Below are 20352 nucleotides of genomic sequence, written 5' to 3' on the forward strand. Positions count from 1 at the left end.
TCCAAGATCCTATCCAACTTTAATATTGCATATTTAGATTTTATTTTACACCCACATATTAAAGACCATAAAAGCAAATATAACATCAGACTACCAGCTAGGCACTTGCAATCTGGTTAATGAAGAGTATTGTCTTGACAATATTAGTTAGACCTGAAATGTTATGGGTAGCAAAGATAGCAGAAATAGACAAACAGTAAAGTAGAACAGTGAAGTAGACTCAGACTTACTATGGATAAATGTGTTTGGTATTCTTATCCTCTACACTGGTCAAGACCATTAGGGTCGTTGTTTATGTTGGCTCCAATTAAAATTCCAATTAAAGAAGAAATACATTTAAGTATTTCAATCTTCATCCTTTTCTGCTTACTGTTAACCACCCATTTTCAACAGTCCCCCAATTCCTAATTGTGGAGAAAGTGGTCCTATTTTTGGTATACAATCATCATTACATTAAGTTTACCCTTTCACTTTCTTCTCCCTTTCTCCCCAAACCTAATTCTTAGATCCACCTTTTCTTCCTGAAGACCTTAGTGTTTCAATCTCTGTACAGACTTTGCTCTTTTATTCTCTGCTGTTAGGACTAGAAGATCTTCTTTTAATCTATAACCTGTCATCATCTCATCACGGATCCTGAGAAGTACTTCTTAGGTCTCTGACAACTTTGTGGAATAGGATTGTTTTCTTATTTACTCTTTGGACCTTTCTTGAGGACAGAGTAGGTTTCTGAAAGATTGGGAGACTGACAACTTGTTTCAAGACTGTGTCCTTGGACTGGGATAGGCCATTTTATAAATGGATGCTGGATGAAAACAAACTTCTGCTGAGAAACACAAATTCAGTTCTATGAAGAAACTTTGGCTTTAATAATCAAAGAAATTTTTTATGTTTACCAAGTATCTTCAATCAGGATATGACCAGTAAAATACATTATAAAATCATGGAAGAAATTAAAATATCTATGATTTATTTTTAGTGATATACCTCAAAATATATACAAAGATTTTAGTTGATTATATGTAACTGTAGTAAAGGAACTGGAATAAATAATATTTATGGCAAAAATATATTTATAATTGTGAAGTAAATTAAGCCTAAGTTATAAAAATTAGCAATGACATATGGGGAGAGAATTGTTTTTGGTTTTGGTTTTAATTTTGTTTTTAATGTCAGAGTTTAAGTCCACTTTTTTCCTTTGAAAACTTGTCCCTGAAAAAAACAAATGCCTTCCTCTATTTGGAATCCATTATTTATTATTGTGTTTGGTCAGATTTTAAGGATGCTGTAAAGCTTTTTTTGCATACTGAAAATCATTCAATTTAGTTTCTCACTTAATTTAATAAATGCTTTAAGTGAACTCATCTGGAGACTGAGATGGGGTCCTGGTGGCCAGTGTTGTGTTTGTATAATGTGGTGAGATTTTCATTTATATCTGTTTCTTTGTTTGAATACTGTATTGTCACATTTATGCTTCATTAATCATCTCCTTGGCTACTTAAACTAATGCAGGATTTCACAAAGTAAAAATTCCAGACCACTAGGGTAAGGATCACATGGACTACTAGTTGGATTTGCAGATCTTGAGCCCCACCCCAAATCTATGGATTCAGAAAACCTGAAATTGACACAGAAATCTGCAATATTAATAAACAATCCCTGTTATTGTGTATTATGGTCACTAACAATGAAGGCCCAGATCAATATGTGAAGGACATGTTAAAAGTAGCTTGGGTTTTGTTTTAGAGGCAAAGGCAAGTGAATTTAATGATTTTAAAACATAGGACATTTTAAAATATCTTTCAATGTAACGCATAATTATTGATTCAGATCATTTAGTGAAGTTCTTATTGTTATCATGAGCTTGAGAAATCACTGTAGGCTTTTGCTTATTCAAATTTGATAACAAGTTTACAGTAACAGTAGAATATAAGCATGAGGGAAAAGAGTTCTATTTTGTTGACTAATGTATATTCAGGCATACATATTTGTTGAATGAATTAATAAATTAAAGTAAATTTATACATGTAGTCAGTATCTGTTCTGTTCCCATGTTGTTGATTTATTAGTGAAATACAGTATTTATTTGAATAATATTTTCTCAATTTTTAAAATTATAATGAATTTTAGATGTTTTAGAAATTTCAATATTTCATTAAAACTAAATAGTATTAAGCAGAGTACTTCAGATTTAGGTCTCGGTTTCTGTCTCTCTTTCTCTTTCTCTCTTTCTGACAGGTTTATTGAGGTATAATTGAATATAATACAATTTCATGTACTTAAATAGTATAATTTGAATAGTTCTGGCATATGTATTTAACCACAAAATTATCACTATTTTCAAAATAATGAAGATAGCCATTACCCCAATAGTTCATCCGCTTTTATAATTCATCCACTCCTCCACCATCCCCAGGCAACCCCTTATCTGCTTTCTAGTACTATGAATTAGTTTGGAAATGTTATCATTATGTGTAAATGTATTCATAGATTCTCTCCATTCTTTTGTCCAGCTGCTTTTATTCATTACAACTATTTTGAGATTCACCCATGTTATTTTATGTTTCCTTTTATTTTTGAGTAGTATTCCCTTATACATATATACCACAATATGTTTATTCATTCATCTGTTAAAATTTGTATTTTTTCAAGATTAGGTTGCATGAATATTTGTTTACAAGTCTTTCTATAGACATACTCTTTTATTTCTCTTGAGTTATGTGGTAAGTATGTATTTAATATTAAAACTGCCAAACTGCTTTCCAAAGTGGCTGTACTATGCCAACAATTGGTTTGATAAATCTTTTAATTTTACCTATCCTAATAGGCATATATGATCTAACTATGATTTTGATTTGCACTTTCTGAATCCTAGTGATACTGACTGTATTTTTATCTGCATATTTGAAATTCATATATCTTCTTTGGTGAAATTTCTGTTAAAATCATTTTCCCATTTCCAAATTAGGATGTTTATCTTATTATTGTTGAGTTGTAAAGGTCTGTACTAGATAAAGCTCTGTCATCAGAAATAAATGTTGCAATATATGCTTCTAGTTTGTAACTTTCTTTTCCATTATCTTACTAGTGCCTTCTGAAGAGCATAGTTATTGCATATTTTTTAAATTTTGATGGAATAGTCCAATTTTTTATCAGTTTCTTTTATAGTTTAAGCTTTTAAAAATTTCTATTTTAGAAATCCTTGCAATCTGCAGTCAGTTTGCAACACCACAGTTTTCTTCTAGACATCTTACATTTAAGTCTATAATTCATTTCAAGCTAATTTTTACTTGTTAACTGGTGTTATAATCAAGTTTAACTTTCTTTGGGATCATTTTCATATGGTTATCTATTTTTTATCTCTACTTGTTGAAAATTATTCTTTCCTCATTGAATTGCTTTGGCACCTTGGTGAAAACTCAGTTGACTATATATGTAAGAGGTTAATTCTGAAGTTCTTTGTATTCTGTTCCATTGATCTATATATCCGTAATTACACCAGTACTGCACATCTTGGTGACTATCATTTTCTAACATATCTTGAAATATTATAGTAAAATTTATTCAACTTTATTTATATTTTTGAAAATTGTTTGGCTCTTCTAGCTCCTTTGCAATTCCATTTAAATTTGTATCAGTTCATCAATTTCTACAAGAAAAATGTCTGCTTGACTTTTGATTGATATTGCATTAAATGTATAAATCTATTGGGGAGAAATGAAAACAGCAATATGAATTTTATAATCCATGAACATGGTATGTACATGCATTAAGGTCTTATTTAATTTTTTACTTTAGTGGAAAGGTGTTGCATATTCTTTGTTAATTGGTTTCTAAGTAGTTTTATTACTATCTTAAATAGTATTTTTAATTCCAATTTCCCATTCTTTGTTAGTAGTACATAGATACACAAATATATATCTTCAGCCTTCCTAAATTTACTTTTTTGTAGGTTCCTTGTGATTATTTAAATACATCATATTGTTGTCTAAAATAAAGATGGTTTTACTTATATCTTTCCAATTTGGATGCATTTTATTATTTTTCTTGCCTTATTGCTCTGGCTAAAATCTTCAGGACAATGTTGACTAAAATTAGTGAAGAGCATACATTCTTGCCTTATTCCTAATCTCATAAGGAAAGCATACAGACTTTTACCATTGAATATCATGTTAACTAAATGTTTTTCATGAATAATTCTTTATCAAGTTGAGGAAGTTCTGTTCCATCCTTATTATTCTGAAAGTTTTTATCATGAAAGGGTGTTGGATTTTGTCAAATATCTTTTCTGCTCATAATAGGGTAATCACACAATTTTGCTTTTCAACCATCAGTATGGTGAATTATACTGAGGAGTGTTTAACTTTAAACCAACCTTGCATTCCTGGAACAATCTCCACATAGTCTTGATGTATAATCTTTCCTATATATTATTATATTTTACTCATAAAATTTTGTCAAGTATTTTTGCATTTGTGTCTATGAGGATATTGATCTTTGGTTTTATTTTCTTATAGTGTCTTTATCTGATTTTTATATCAATGTAATGATGGCTTTATAAAATGAGTTAGACAGTATTTCCTCCAGTATGATTTGCCAAAAGAGTTTTTATAAAATTTGACATTTTCTTTTCTGAGTTTTTGGTAGAACTTACTGGAAAAATAATCTGGGCTTAGAGTTTTATTGTAGGAGGTTTTTAAACTAAAAATGTTATTTCTTCATTAGATATAGGGCTGTTTAGTTTACCTGTTTGTTCAGTTTAGGTTTTTGTAGTTTGTATCTTCAAGGAAATTTTCCATTTAATCTAAGTAGTGAAATTTCTCCATCATGTAGTTGTTTATGCCAGTCTATTATTATCCTTTTTATGTCTGTTAAATCTGAACTGATTTTTCCTATCTCTCATCCTTAATATTTATATTTTGTGTCTTCTCTCTTTTGTTCTGTCCAACTGGCTGAACATTTATAAATTTTACTGGTCTTAAAAAACAGCTTTTGATTTTATTCAATGTTTTGTTTTCTGTTTTAAATTAATTTTTTTCTCATTCTTTTATTATTGTCTTTCTTCTGTTAGTGAAGATAAATGTTAAATGACTATCACAGTAATCCAGTGAGAAGATATGAAAGCCTTGTGTAAGATGGTGGAGAGTTAAGGTCAGATTTGTGAAATAAATCAAAAGATCTTTATGACTAAATGCATTGAGTAGAGTGTTAAGGAAGCAGAGACAATGGAAATGTTACATTTATAGGGGCATCATTATTGGAGATAAGAAATACAGGAGGAAGTATCAATTTAAAGAAATTCACAGTGACTTATATTTTGATATACAGAGATTTGGTTATCTGTGTGACTTGCAAGCATTATATGCAACAGAGAGTTGTATACATACATATGGAAATCCTTTAGATTGATATCAATTAAATACATAATATAGAGAAGTTTAGCTATATATGCCTAAAAGTAAGAAATCTTAATTATTTCTAAATATTCAGAAAATTTTACTCATTTTGCTAAAACTATTGTGACTTCATATTACTTTGTTTTTGTTATGCATACCAAAACATAAGCAGAAATATGTTTCATCCATTCTGTTATCTCATGTTTGTATGCATTGCACTATAATATGTAATTTCTTTTAGTTTTCTCCAAAAGTATACATACAGTGAAGTCTCAACTCATTTTCTCTCTTCATTAAGTGTAGATAGCAGAAAGTATCTCAGTGTATTGAGTAGAAAATGGACCAATTTTGAAAGATTGTCTTCCATTTGCAAGGATAAAATTTGCTTATTTTTCCCCTCACAGGGTTATATGATGAGCCAGAACATTAGTTTCAAATTGGATGTTTTTAAAGACAGTGTATTTTATTTGCTGAATTGAGGAAGTTTAGGTTTAAGCTACTTTGATTAGGATTTGCCTTTGTTCTTTCTGTTTTGGAAATAATGTTTTTCAGAGTAGTAAAGTTATTGGTCTGTTTGCTTACACTATGGGTTCCCTAAATTACTTTTATATTTAAGAAATTGTTGTGAAAGTGTTAATCATACAATAAAGTACAGAGACTATGCAGTAGAGTTCTGTATAGCCATCATTCTAATTCAACAATTATCAAAATTTTGTGATATTTTCTTCATCTATACTCTTGAGTTTTCACTTTCTTTTTCTTTTGGCTGAATTATCTTAAACAAACTTCAGACATCCTATCATTTCATCCCTTCTTAGTTCAGCATTTATCCCTAAAAATCATGGCTTTCTTTTGTACAGCACAACTAATAACATTAACAGTAATTGCCTGGTATTGTGTAATCCCTATTTCATAATCAAGTGCTTCTGATTTTCTTTAAAGAAGTTATTTTTTTACATTGTTTTGTTTCAATCAGGATCCAAATAAGGTATAAGCATTACATATGGTTATTATGTGTTACAAGTCTCTTTCATACTAGTTAAGTCCCCCCTCCCTTTTATTTTATTTATACCATTGACTTCTGAAAGAAGCTATGTTCACTATCCTTTAGAATATGCCACTTTCTGGGTTATTCCATTTGCCTCCTTGTGCTGCTAATTAACTTGTTCCTTCATAGTTAATACTCTCCATAGCTGAATATTTCAGGTTCATTTTTTTAAGAACACTTCACAAGTGACTGTGTGTACTTCATACTATGTCACATCAGGTAGGACATTATCTGGTTATTCCCTTGTAGTGATGTTATCAGTGCTTAGTGCTGCCAGCCTTATTTCTTCTTTGAAAATGTCTTCATCAACCTTTCCTCTAATGGTTTCATTTATTTATGATCACTTCAGAATTTGCTATTCCATTAGGGATGACAAAATGGTGGTTTTATAAGGTTATCATTTCTTCAACATTTATTCGTTAGAATTTTTTACAAAGAAGAACTTTCTTTCATTAATTAGGGTTACTTACTTGGTTACCCTAATACATAGTAAATATAGGAAAGATAAGGTAAATATTTAATTCTTTCTTTTAACCTAAAGTATTTTATCTCATTCTTTTCTTTTCTGCTCTATTGGACTTTTGTTTTTCATTAACAGTTTCATTTCAATTTAATAAATATGTATCGAACCCTTAATATATGCCAGGCACCATGCAAGGCTAGAGTCACAAATATTTAATTTCTAAAAGAGATATGTACGAAATTAATCAGGAGTCTGAAACTGATTAACTACTGGGCCTGTGCCTGCCACAGTCACAAGTCATTCTGTGATTAAACGCCTCCTATACATCCTTGTTGACACAGCCTTATGAGAACAGAGAAACTAGGTTCCCTCTCTGAAACTGTACCAAAAAATCCTGAGAATGACTCAGCTGACAGGGAGTATAGACACTGAAAGTTTACGAATTTGGAGATACCTGTAGTCGGTGATCCACAATTAAGAATAAGTCAAAATGAAGTATAAACAGGAATGAAGATAGCACTGAGAGAAAAGAAGGTAGCGGGCAGTGAGTAGAGGGAAAGGATACTTGGAAGGAAAAGCAGATACAAGAATAGCAGAGTCACATACTGGAGGACTTTGTGCGTGAAGATCCCTGTCTGCGGTCATTCAACGCACTCCTCAGCGCTGCCTTAAACCCTGAGGGAGCATCTTGTCTGTCTTGTCTGAGGCTCCCTAAAGCCTGACTCCAGGGGCTGTTTGACTCCAGTAGACAGAGTTTGGTTTTTCTTGGGTTCCAGTAGAATGTGGCAATGGAGTTTAGTTTTGTTTTTCCATTACCCAAAGTATCCTTACAAAAATTACTTTTTAATTATTTGTAGTTACTTGAGCCTCTGATTTTTGGAACCAAAGTAGCATAACTAATCCAATATAATAGTATATGGAATGACACATGTATTCCAATATAGTTGCAGTTTGTTTTCTGTTGAAATGTAAAAAAAAAAAAAAAAAAAATGCTTTAATTTGAATTCTTAGGATCTAGGCAAATGGTTTATTTCCTACAAGAGATCGGTTTTGCAGACCTGGAGTTCATAGTGGGCAGAATAGATAGCAGAAAAAACCACAGATCTGTTATAAAAATCTACCTGACACTAAAGATATAAAGTAAAATTTCAAAAGTAATTTAAAAAATTGTTACGCATGTCTATCATAGCCATTTTGAATTTTAAAACAGATCAAGTGTGTTTCTCTGCAGTTTCCCAAAATATTACATTATGTGGAAATAATTCAAATACTTTTCTAAGTGCACAAGAGTACTGTCAAAGAATGCTTACTAAGAATTATACTAATTTAAACACCTCTGAAGATTTCACTTTTCTACCTCCCTGACCACATATCACAGAGGTGAAAAAGAGTTGATCTTGAATTTTTCAAGGTTTGTCATGCTTGCTGAAAGATTTTAACACAACTAGATATTTATGTGTTATAAATATCATAATCATTATATAGGGAACCATGGGGAATTAACTGGAGTCAGGCACTATTCTAACATTTTTACAGTTTAATGTTTAATCCTAAATTTATTCTAATGATATCAGTACCATTATCATCCCCAAATTGCAGATTATGAAGCTTAAGCATAGAGGGGACTAAGTTACGCAAAATCACATATCTAGCAATAGGCAGAATCAAAATGTAAGCAACTCTTTGAAATAACAAAAGGGTTAATGTTAACAAAAGGATCCCATAAATAAGATGATGCGCATTAATCCCTCCAAACATTTCTGATATTTTAATGATTAATCTGGATCTGATTGCAACATCTTTTAGGCTTTCTATGTTTTAGAAATTAGGAGGCAAAACTTAACTCATGAGACCATAGCAGGATTTGTAGAGATAATGCACGGAAGGCACCCACCCTAATGCCTGCATTGAATAGGTACTCCACCTGCCCTGCAATATGAACATGAGGACTTGCTTGTACCAGGTCTTCCAGCTTGAGAAACAGTTATCTAAACTCAGTAAATTCTGTTGACTATTTATCCCATGTGCATTACACAAGTTATTTAGGCTGTCTCTGGCCATCTGCAACTCCTTTGTCATACTGCCAGGTGGTATTTTAATTGTCTTATGCGATGCTGATTTCAATAGTTAACTTAGAGCTGGGCTCATGCTGGTAGTCCCAGCTACTTGGAAGGATGAGGCAGTTGGGTCTCTCGATCCCAGGAGTTCAAGGCTGAAGTGAGCTATGATCAGACCACTGCACTCCAGCCTGGGTGACAGAGCAAGATCCTGTCTCTGACATAAAAAAATAAAAACTTTTAAAAAGTGGAAGCCAGGAGCAATGGTTCATGCCTGTAATCCCAGCACTTTGGGAACCTGAGGCAGGAGGATTTCTTGAGGCCAGCAGTTTGAGATCAGTACATAGTGAGACCCCGTCTCTAAATAAAAAGATACAAAAATTAACCAGGCATTTTGCCACACACTGGTAGTCCCAGCTATTAGGGAGGCTGAGGCGGAAGGACCTGCTTGAGCCCAGGAGGTGGAGGCTGCAGTGAGCCAAGGCAACACTCAGCAACAGCCTGAGCAACAGAGTGAGAACCTGTCTCCAAAAAAAAAAAAAAAAAAAAAAAAAAAAAAAAACAGTTTACATAGATCCATTTACAATTTTGTTTTTCATGTTAAAATTAAATATATACTTAAAGATCTGAGTTCATTAAAATAATGCCTTAGGTTATAAATGAAACAAAGAGAAAGCAAAAAGATAAAAGGGTGATTGGCTTCAAATGGCACTTATGATCAATTTACTTTATGGTACAAAAGAACCTAAGTACAAAAGGAAAAATTTCTACCATGGCATTAATTTGTAAGGATGGCTCGTAATTTACTAGTAGAGTCCTGCTTAATAAAATTTATGCTTAGTTGTTTACTACATTCATGATAATAGCAGTTAATTGCACTAAATGGATGTCAAGTATCTTAAGTGCAGAACATACTAACAAAGGCTTAATATGTTTTATAATGTAAAAAGGGCACAACAAACTGTCTCTTAAGTTCCAGCTATGACAAAGAAATTTCAGATGCATACATGACAGGCAGGAACGGGGAACCATTGCTTACTAATTTGTAATAATTAACATACTTTTTTTCAAAGACAAACTTTGCATATCAAAATAATACTTCACATTTAATGGATTCTAATTTTATCCATTGTGACTGATGAATCAGTATTATCAAATTTGGCAGTGGCAGATTATGTTTCCCTCATTTCAGTAAGAAATTTGCAAGATAATAAATTGGGTTATTAAATTGTTATGTCTCATAAGATTCAAGATTTAAAACATTTGTGCTTTGTTAATTAATTGCTGCAAATTAAAAACAGGAGACAGTCAAATAATGGTGGAATGGATCAGTGATTTCATTAAACCTCCTCTTTATAATGGTAGATTAAGTTAAGCTATGACTGCATTGAAAATGAAGAAGAGGTGGAGCTACACCTTAGAGAATTTAATTTGTGCACAAGAAAACCTCATGAATTCAGACTAGTGTGAGAAAGGCTAATTTAAATTTATATGGTAAGTAGGAATATTTCATATACCATATTTATGTGTACTTCTTTTAACTTTTAAGTATGTATGACAACTTCTACAAAGTTACAAAATGGTTGTGGAAAGGTAAACCTCTTTCAGTTTTGTTTCTATCGTAGTTTGGAATTCATTTGTAGTTAATGTATGAATTGTTAGTGTATAGCTCAATATTTCTGAAGTTCATAAAACCATTTAGTCCTGTGAGTACATAAACATTTTCCTAAATCAAGTTTATTGCTATTAACTTTATTAACAAATTTTATCCTACGGACTAAACACCTAGTAAATACAAATATAAGTTTTCATTTACTTTATGTGATTATTTTTACGTTAGAAATCAATGGAATCTAAATATTTTCCTGTCTGTCTCATTTATACTTATAATTTCATCATTATCAGCAGGAAACATTTATTGAGTACTCACTGTGTGTCGGTGACTAAGCAAAATATTTACATGTAAAATCTCATTTAATCCTCACAACAGCCCTAGAAACAGTCCCAAGTTACGCAATTAATATCATCCCCATTTGACGAGTGAGAAAATTGAGTTTTGAAGAGATTACTCACTGCTCCACTGGGTAAATTAGCTAAGTAGCAGAGGAGAAATGAAATCGCTGTCTTTTGGAATGCATTGCTATTTAACTTCTGTATTATACTGCTAGGTATCAGGCAGGAAAAATAGCCAAAAATGTGTTAAATTTTGGAAAATAAGCCTCTAGCAAATACGCAGATGGTATAGACTCCTTAGCGAGCCCCCACCAAAAGGCAGACGTATTCAATTGTGAAAATGTGTCAGAAAAAAACAACTCTGCCTTTTAAATAATGATTTGATATTGGGACTACAGCATAGAAAAAGCATATAAAAATTTAGTATCAAAATGAGATTACATATTTACAAGTCTACAAAGGCAAAGTTGGACACAGTGAAAAAACACTATTATGGAAATATTATTTTGTGGTCCCTTAAAAATTAGAAACTTAAAATGTAGCCATTAGTTTCTCGGAAACTGATAAAATCTATGTTGTCGGGAAAATGGAGTATTTCTCCTTTCATTTCCAGAACTGACTTTCTTCTTTCACCCACTGTATTTTACTCATAATTGTTCATTTTTCTCCCCTATTTCCACAAGGCAGAAAACAGTAAAGAATTGTTTGGGAAACTGTTAGCTTTTCAAATGTTACTTAGTTATATTCTGGCTGCTAAAATGGTTTAAATAGTATGGAGAGGGCCAGGCGCAGTGGCTCACGCCTGTAATCCCAGCACTGTGTGAGGCCGAGACGGGCGGATCACAAGGTCAGGGGATCGAGACCATCCTGGCTGACACAGTGAAACCCCATCTCTACTAAAAAATAGAAAAAAATAGCCGGGCGTGGTGGCGGGCACCTGTAGTCCCAGCTACTCCTGCTCAGGAGGCTGAGGCAGGAGAATGCTGTGAACCCAGGAGGTGGAGCTTGCAGTGAGCAGAGATTGCCCACTGCACTCCAGCCTGAGTGCCTGAGTGAGACTCCATCTCAAAAAAAAAAAAAAATAGTATGGAGAGAAAAGAATTATATACATATGTAGGTATTGGGAAGACTGTGTAAATGTAATTAATACTGTTAGGTAGTAAAGAGATGCTATGTGAGAGAAGTGTAGGGGAGAAAGAATATCTTTTCCTTCTATCCTCTGAGTCCTCAGCTGTAGTCACTATAACAAGATCCATTAACAAGAGAAGAGCATACAAATTTATTTAACATAAGCTTTATATGACACGGGAGCCTTCAAAGGAAATAAAGACCTGAATAAATGACTAAATTTGAGTATATTTTGTGCTAGGTTTGACAAAAAGTGGAGAGTTGTGGGCACATGTATAGAAGCCCGCATAAAAGTATAAGTACAGTAAACTTGGAGAAACAGCAAGGCCTGCTCATTCACGTTCCTTTTGATAAGGACGCTTCTTTCTTTGCTTTTGGTGTAGGAGCAGCAGCTCTCACGTAAGGATCCTATTTCCTGCTTCAGAGGAAGATCAGAAAACCCTTTCTAGGTTTTATGTCTTGCTTCAGGGGAAAATCACAAAGTCCTAACTGCATGTGCCATTTCTCAGATTCCTTCCACTTGAAATATTCAATTTGCCAGGGTGCCATATTTTGGGGTAGCATGTCCTGAACCCTGTCGGGAGAAATGTTGTATGATGCTAGACAAAATGGGTTAAAGAGAAAAAATATTATTCCCCTCATTTTCATCAGTTTGGAACTACAAAGCAAATGTCAATCACATTGTGCCAGTTAAGTGAGACCTTGTGTCAAGAGTAAAATTGTGTAATTTCTACAGTATAAAAGCACCAATCCTGTCACTAATTCTTAATATTAAGCGAGCTCAGACCCATTTATAGTCACTCTGCACCTCTCTTTGCCCTTATCATTCACAAGCATTTAATCATTGCTAATTCTGCCTTGAATACAACAGAAGACTTAAAGGGAGGTGACACTTGGGCTGTGCTTTCCAGGGAGAGAGAGAGGTTATTATCTCATAGAAATTAAGAGGAAGAGACAGCAGGAAGGTGGAAAATGATCAGAAGATATATGGAATGTCAGGCGTGTCAAGAAATAATAAAAACTAGGGGCAGCTAGATTATTCATGGTAAGGGTTGGGGAATGAAAGTGAAAGAAATGAAAGTTGGGGCCAGATGATCAGAGCAGGATAGTCGTATTAATGAGTTGAAACTATTATATGCTAATAAACGTGTGACCAGCAATTTATGGTTTTAAAGCAGTAGTTAGAAATATGATGGCCTGTGTTTTTAAAAGGCAAATTAGGTGATAATATAGATGTATCAGAAGAGGGAAAAATAGGGGCAAAAACATAAACTAATAGTGCAATTATTGAGGCGAATGAAGATAATGACTTGAATTGGGGGTGTGATATTGGGAATAGGGAAGCGAGAGGCAAATTCCACACGTAGACCAAAGAAAAAATTCCCCGGAGGGTGCAAAGGAGGGGACCCTGTGGATCGTGGCAGAGGCTGATGACTCTGGTAGCTATCTAAATTCATCAGCTAAATAGTATTGCCATTAATTTAACTATGAAATACGTAAGAAAGAGTCAGAAATGTAATTCTGAAAGTACAAAAAGTACCATAGAGTGGAGGTAAGGTAAAATAAAATACAGGCTTCCGGAGAACTTGTGTAACTGTTAAAGAAAGAAACGTTACATTCTTTTTATTTTCTATCATGAGATGTCTATTATCTCTACAGGTAATAGCACAACCAAAATTGAAACCAGCGTATCATAATGTATTATAATAGAGCAAAACTTCTAACACTGATCAGAATGAGGCCTCAGACCCCAAATAGTGTTTTCTGTATAGAAGTAGATCTTAGCAAGAAGTAGATCTTGAGATTTAAATTTAAAGAGGGACTGCTACATAAAACATGAAGGCAGTAATTTAAACGGTAAGTATTCTGAGGAAAAATCCAATAGCCTAATACCAAAAAGGAAAGAAATTGTTAACTGTATAAACATTTTCAATGCATGGGAATTTTTTTATTGTAAAAGAAAAGAATAGGCCGGGTGCGGTGGCTCACACCTATAATCCCAGCACTTTGAGAGGCCAAGGTGGGCAGATCACGAGGTCAGGAAATCGAGACCATCCTGGCTAACATAGTGAAACCCCATCTCTACTAAAAATACGAAAAATTAGCCGGGTGTGGTGGCGGGCGCCTGTATCCCCGGCTACTCGGGAGGCTGAGGCAGGAGAATGGCGTGAACCCGGGAGGTGGAACTTGCAGTGAGCCAAGATCGCGCCACTGCACTCCAGCTTGGGCGACAGAGCGAGACTCCGTCTCAAAAAAAAAAAAAAAAAAAAAAAAAAAAGTAAAAAGAAACATGGGCAAGAACCATAGGCTCTATTTCTGATTCTGTCTTTGATTTGTTTCATGTTCTAGTATACTCATTGAATATTGTTTTTTCTTTACTGGAGATATCTCAGGGCTTAACTCCTGACCACCAATTTTTAAATTAGAAATAATAACAACTGAATAGGGGTTTGTGGGAAACAAATTATTATTATCCATCTTTTAAAATAACTCATGTGTATAGTAAAACTCCCATTGATTCTACTTCAAAATTGAGTTTTAAAAATGTTATGATCACAGAAATAATCATATTCACCTTCACAGGCTGCATGAAGTAGAAAATAAGAGTTCTAACGTTTTTAGATCATTTCTGTGAAGTAAATCAGTAAAACTTAAAAGCATGACTCCCCAACCGAAGCTTTATAAATTTTCAGTAGTTTGGTGTGTTTTCTTCCGGCTAACTTTTTCACACATATAAACATAGAAATTCATTTAATAATGTTTGCTTTCATAGTGTTTTTTATGAAATATACGATCATCTTATATGTTAATCAATAATTTGCTTTATTCACCTAATACTGCCTGAGAGACATCTATTCATGTCAGTTGAAATAGTTCTGCCTTGATCATTTCAATAGCTGCATATTTTTCCGTGGTATCATTTAACATCAGGATGATGCAGCCAATGAGGGGACTCCTGCGGCACAGAGAAGAGAAAGTGATAGGGATAACACAGATATTGGTATAGCAGAAGAACTGAACGCCTGTAGAGAGTCATTAGATAACTATGAGAAAATCAACTTCAAAAAAAGAAAGCCTGAATTTTCATCAATTTTTAAATTGTTTCCAGTCTGATAAGTAGAAAATTTTTACTCTTATTAAGGTGAACAGCTCCTTTCTTGTGTTTATTAGGCTTTGATTTTTTTTTTAATTTCCCTTTCATCTCAGCCACTTTTTCTTTCATTTTTTTCTATAGATTTTTAACATGTTAATAATATTACATGTTCTTTTTATGTTAATAATATTCTCTTTTTGTCTTTTATATAAGCTGGATATATTTTTCCAGTTTGTTGTTTTATTTTAAATGGTGGTTTTTGTTTTGCTTTTTCTTTCCAACTTTTATTTGAGGTTCAGTGGGAACGTAGGCAGGTTTGCTACATGGGTAAATTGTAAGTCATGGGGGTTTGATATACAAATTATTTCATCACCCAGATGATAAGCATCTAATTCTTGGTTATATATTAGAATTTTTTCTAATCCTATGAGAAATGCCAAAACTGCTTTCCAAAACAGCTACAAGCATAGTAGCCAATAGGTAGCTTTTAGATCCGTACTCTTCTCCCACCCTTTACCCTCAAGGAGGTCCCACTGTCTATTGTTCCTTGATTTGTGTCCATATGTACTCAATAGTTAGCTCCCACTTATAAGTGAGAACATCTGATATTTAATTTGTGTTCCTGAGTTAATTCACTTACAATAATGACCTCCAGCTCTATCCATGCTGTTGCGAAGAACATGATTTTATTCTTTTTTATACCTATGTAGTATCCTACGGTACACATTTTCTTTATCCAGTCCACTGTGTATGGGCTTGTAGCTTGACTTCTATGTCTTTGTTTATTATGAATAGTGCTGTGATGACCATACAAGTGCATGTGTCTTTTTGGTAGAAAGATTTGTTTTCTTTTGGTTATATGCCCAGTAAAGAGACTGCTGAGTCAAATGGTAGTTCTATTTTAAGTCCTTTGAGAAATCTCCAAACTGTTTTCCCCCGTGGCTGTTTCCTACCAGCAGTGTATAATCATTCCCTTTTCTCTGCAACCTCACCAGCATCTGTTATGTTTTTACTTTTCAATGATTGCCATTCTGACCAATGTGAGGTAATATCTCATGGTGGTTTTGATCTGCATTGCTGTAGTGATTAGCAATGTCAAGCCTTTTTTCACACGCTTGTTGGCCATGTGTATGTCTTCTTTTGAGAAGTCTCTGTTCATGTTCTTTGTTCACGTTTAACGGTGTCGCGTGTTGTTTTTACATATTGACTTGTTTAAGTTTCTTATAGATTCTGGATATTAGACCTTTGCCGGATGTATACTTTGCAAGTATTTTCTCCCCTTCTGAAGGATGTCCCTTTACTCTATTGATAGTTTCTTTTGCTGTGCAGAAGCTTTTTACTTTAATTAAGTTCCACTTGTCAATTTTTCTTTTCGTTGCAATTGCTTTTGGGGTCATCATAAAATCTTTGCCAGGGCCTATGCCCAGAATGGCATTTTCTAGGTGTTCTTCTGGGTTTTTATCGTTTTCAGTTTTACATTAAGTCTTTAATTCATCTTGAGTTGATTTTTGTATATAGTGAAAAAGATCCAGTTTCAGTCTTCTGCACATGACTAGCCAGTTATCCCAGCATCATTTATTGAATGGGGAGTTGTTTCCCCATTGCTTTTGTCAGCTTTGTGAAAGATCAGATGGGTTGTAGGTGTGTGGCCTTATTTCTGGGCTCTCTGTTCTGTTCCATTGTTCTATGTGTCTTTCTTGGTGCCAGTATCATGCTGTTATGGTTACTGTAGTCTTGTAGTATAATTTGAAGTTAGGTAGTGTGATATATTTGGCTTGGTTCTTTTTTCTTAAGATTGTTTTGTATGTTTGGGTTCTTTCTTGGTTCCATATGAATTTAGAATGTTTTTTTCCAATTCTATAGAAAATGTCATTTGCCAAACTGCTTTCCAAAACAACTATAACATTTTCCATTCTCAGAAGCAATGTGTCAGAGTTCCAGCTCCTCTGCACACTTGCATCTTTGCTAGCCCTTAATAGTATTGGGCTTTTGCCTTTTGTTTTTTTAAGCTATTCTAATAGACATGTAGTATCACATCATAATTTTATCGGCAAGTATCTAATGACTAATAATGTTGAGCCTATTTGCATGTGTTTATTTCCCATCTAATTTTTTTCTCTTCTGAAGTGTCATTCAAATCATTTGCCCATTTTTATTGGGTAATGTTTTCTCTATTACTGAGATTTTAGTATAATGTATATATCCTAGATATAAATCCTTTATCAGACACATGTTTTGCACATTTTTTTCTCCCTGTCTGTGGCTTACCTTTCTGTTTTCTCAACAATGTCTTTTGAAGATCAGATTTTAATTCATGAAGTTCAATTTATCAATATTTTATGGGTTACACTTTTGTGTTACATCTAGACAAGTTTTGCCTAATATAAGGTCACAAAGATTTTCTACTATGTTCTCTTTAAAAAGTTTTATGGCTTTAGGTTTGGCATTTTGGTCTGTGGTCCATTTTGAGTTAGATGTTTAATTTGGTGCAAGGTATGAATCAAGATTTTTTCTTTTTTGCCTGTAAATATTCAAGTATTTTAGCATCTCTTGTTGAAAAGACTGTCCTTTCTTCACTGACATACTGTTACACATTGTTGAAAATTAGCCACTCTTGTATTTGAAGACATTCTGTGTGAATTATTATATTTTCATAGAAAGCTGCAAATACAAGTAAAGTTTGTTCTTTACTTTAAAAAAAAACAACAGCATTTTTTTCATCTTCTGGTGTTTTTACTTTGCTATGCCAATTTTAGAATCAGTTTGTTGATTTCCACAAGAAATTCTGCTAGAATTTTGATTGAGATTGCATTGAATCTATGAATCAATTTGAGAAAAGATAAAATTCTAACATTATTGAGTATATCAGCCTATAAATACAATATATCGATTTAGGCCTTATTTCGTTTTTCAATACTTTATAGTTTTCTTCATATAAATCTTATGCGTATTATATTAGATTTATAACTAAGTATTTAATAACTTTTGATGCTGCATTAGTGCATTCTGACCCTGCTATAAGGTGCATGCCTGTAGTCCCAGCTACTCGGGAAGCTGAGGCAGGAGAATCGCTTGAACCCAGGAGGTGGAGGTTGCAGTGAGCCACGATTGCACCACTGCACTCCAGCCTAGGGGACAGAGTGAGACTTCATCTAAAAAAAAAAAAAAAGAAAAGAAAAGATGCCTGAGACTGAGTAATTTATAAAGGAAAGAGGTTTAATTGACTCACGGTTCCATATGGTGAGGGAAGCCTCAGGAAACATAATCACAGTTGAAGGCTGAGGGGAAGCAAGCAGCGTCTTCACAAGGCAGGAGGAGAGAGACAAGAGCACAGGAGTGAACTGGCAAACACTTTTAAAACCATCAGATCTTGTGAGCACTCACTCACTATAAGAAAACAGCGTAGAGGAAAGTGCCCCCATGGGGATTACAGATCCCTCCCTCAACATGTAGGGATTACAATTTGAGATGGGATTTGGGTGGGGACACAGAGCAAAACCATATCAGATGCTATTATAAATGATACTGTTATTTTAATTTCAATATCCAATAGTCCATTGGTAGTATACAGAAATATATGAATTCGTATTCTGTGACCTTATATTTTGTAGCTTCTTAAATTAGTTTTTTAGACATTTTCTATGCAGACAATTTTTAGTATGCCATTTTTTATGTAGAAAATCATGTTCTCTCTGAAGAGTTGTATTGCTTCCTTTGCTATCTATATGCCTCTTACGTATTTTTCTTGCATTTTAACAGAACTTAAGAACTCCAGTATAATGTTATGTAGAAATACTGAGAGTCAACATCACTGCCTTCATCCTTAAGTATCAAGTGTGAGACATAACTATAATTTTAGCAGTAGGGTTTTGTAGATTCTCTTTATGAGGTTAAAAAAGTTCACTTTAGTTACTATCTTTCAGAGGGATTTAAAATCATGAATGAATGAATATCAAATACCTTTTCAGCATCTATTGAGATGATCATAAAATTTTTCTTCCATAGTCTAACAATACAGTAAATTATGTTGATTGATTTTTGAAGGTTGAATTAATGTTGCATTTTTGGGATAAACCTCTCTTGATCATAATGTATTATTCATTTTGTATATTGTGAGATTAAATTTGATATTTTTTGTTGAAGATCTATGTTTATAAGAGATATTCTTTAGTTTTTTATGTGAATATCTTTGTTTCCTGTATATTGTACTGTAAAGCTAATATAATCTTATTCTTGATTTAAATAAATCAAAATAACTAAGCAATTTTGTCTTTTTATAAGCAAAAAGCACTCTTATTATATCACTTATAATTTTGATGCTACATACTAACTACATAAAATCTAATGGACTACAAAATGTATGATGCTAGTATTTATGCTCAGATGAAACCTTTTGAAATAAATTGTTTACCTGGGGTTATTGTTATATCAATAAAGTAAAATTTAATGTTGAAAACTAATTTATATGTATTCAGGTTGTATTAAATTTTGTAGAAGAGATCTGAACTTAAATACTTGATAAATATAAAGCTTCTGGATTTAAGTTTCAAAATTGAATGCCTTATTAGACAAATTGATAAAACTGGCAGTCAGTAAGGGAAACTGATGCAACACACTCTAATTTTGATGGAAATATGGACTAGAGTAGTTCTGTATGTGTCAATAGTCTTTTCTTATTTGAGGTTGTCTTGAAGTCATATTTCCTTAGGTAATGCTTTCCATACAGGATTATACTCTTTTTTTATTTGAACCCCCAAATGTAGATGAATGTGAGAGCTAGCTCTGTTCCTTGATATAAATATTTTTATTCATGTGTGCACGTCTGTATATATATATATAGAGAGAGAAAATACTTCCAGTCTTACATTCTGGCGTGGAGTGAGTGTTTACATTGTAATAAAAAGACTCGGTCATCATATTCATTGGGCTTGTATTACTTAGGAGCCTTTTCATGAGATTGAATACACATGCAAACAAAATAAATGTTTAGAAGCAGTCAGAATCTTGTTTTTAACCTAAGCTTGTTTAGTCTAAACACAGACCTGCCTGGAAGTTCTGGAATACAGATTAGTGGGGGTGTCCACCAGGAGCCATTTTGCCAGAGGGAGTGAGGAATCTTTGTTGAAATAATTCACATAAAGATAATAGATAATAGAAAAAATAAAAGTACTTAAGTGTCCTTCAAGGAAAATGGCTGAGGGACATATATGAGTTGT

The 20352-nt window shown here is 33.3% G+C and overlaps 1 protein-coding gene across 3 annotated transcripts in view; it reads left to right on the plus strand.

The window, feature by feature from the left end:
* UNC13C (unc-13 homolog C) overlaps positions 1-20352 on the plus strand; it is a 753954-nt gene that overhangs the window by 517931 nt on the left and 215671 nt on the right. The window lies entirely within an intron of this gene.

The sequence above is a fragment of the Macaca thibetana genome, chromosome 7 (assembly GCF_024542745.1).
Source record: "Macaca thibetana thibetana isolate TM-01 chromosome 7, ASM2454274v1, whole genome shotgun sequence".
Classification (NCBI taxonomy): domain Eukaryota; kingdom Metazoa; phylum Chordata; class Mammalia; order Primates; family Cercopithecidae; genus Macaca; species Macaca thibetana.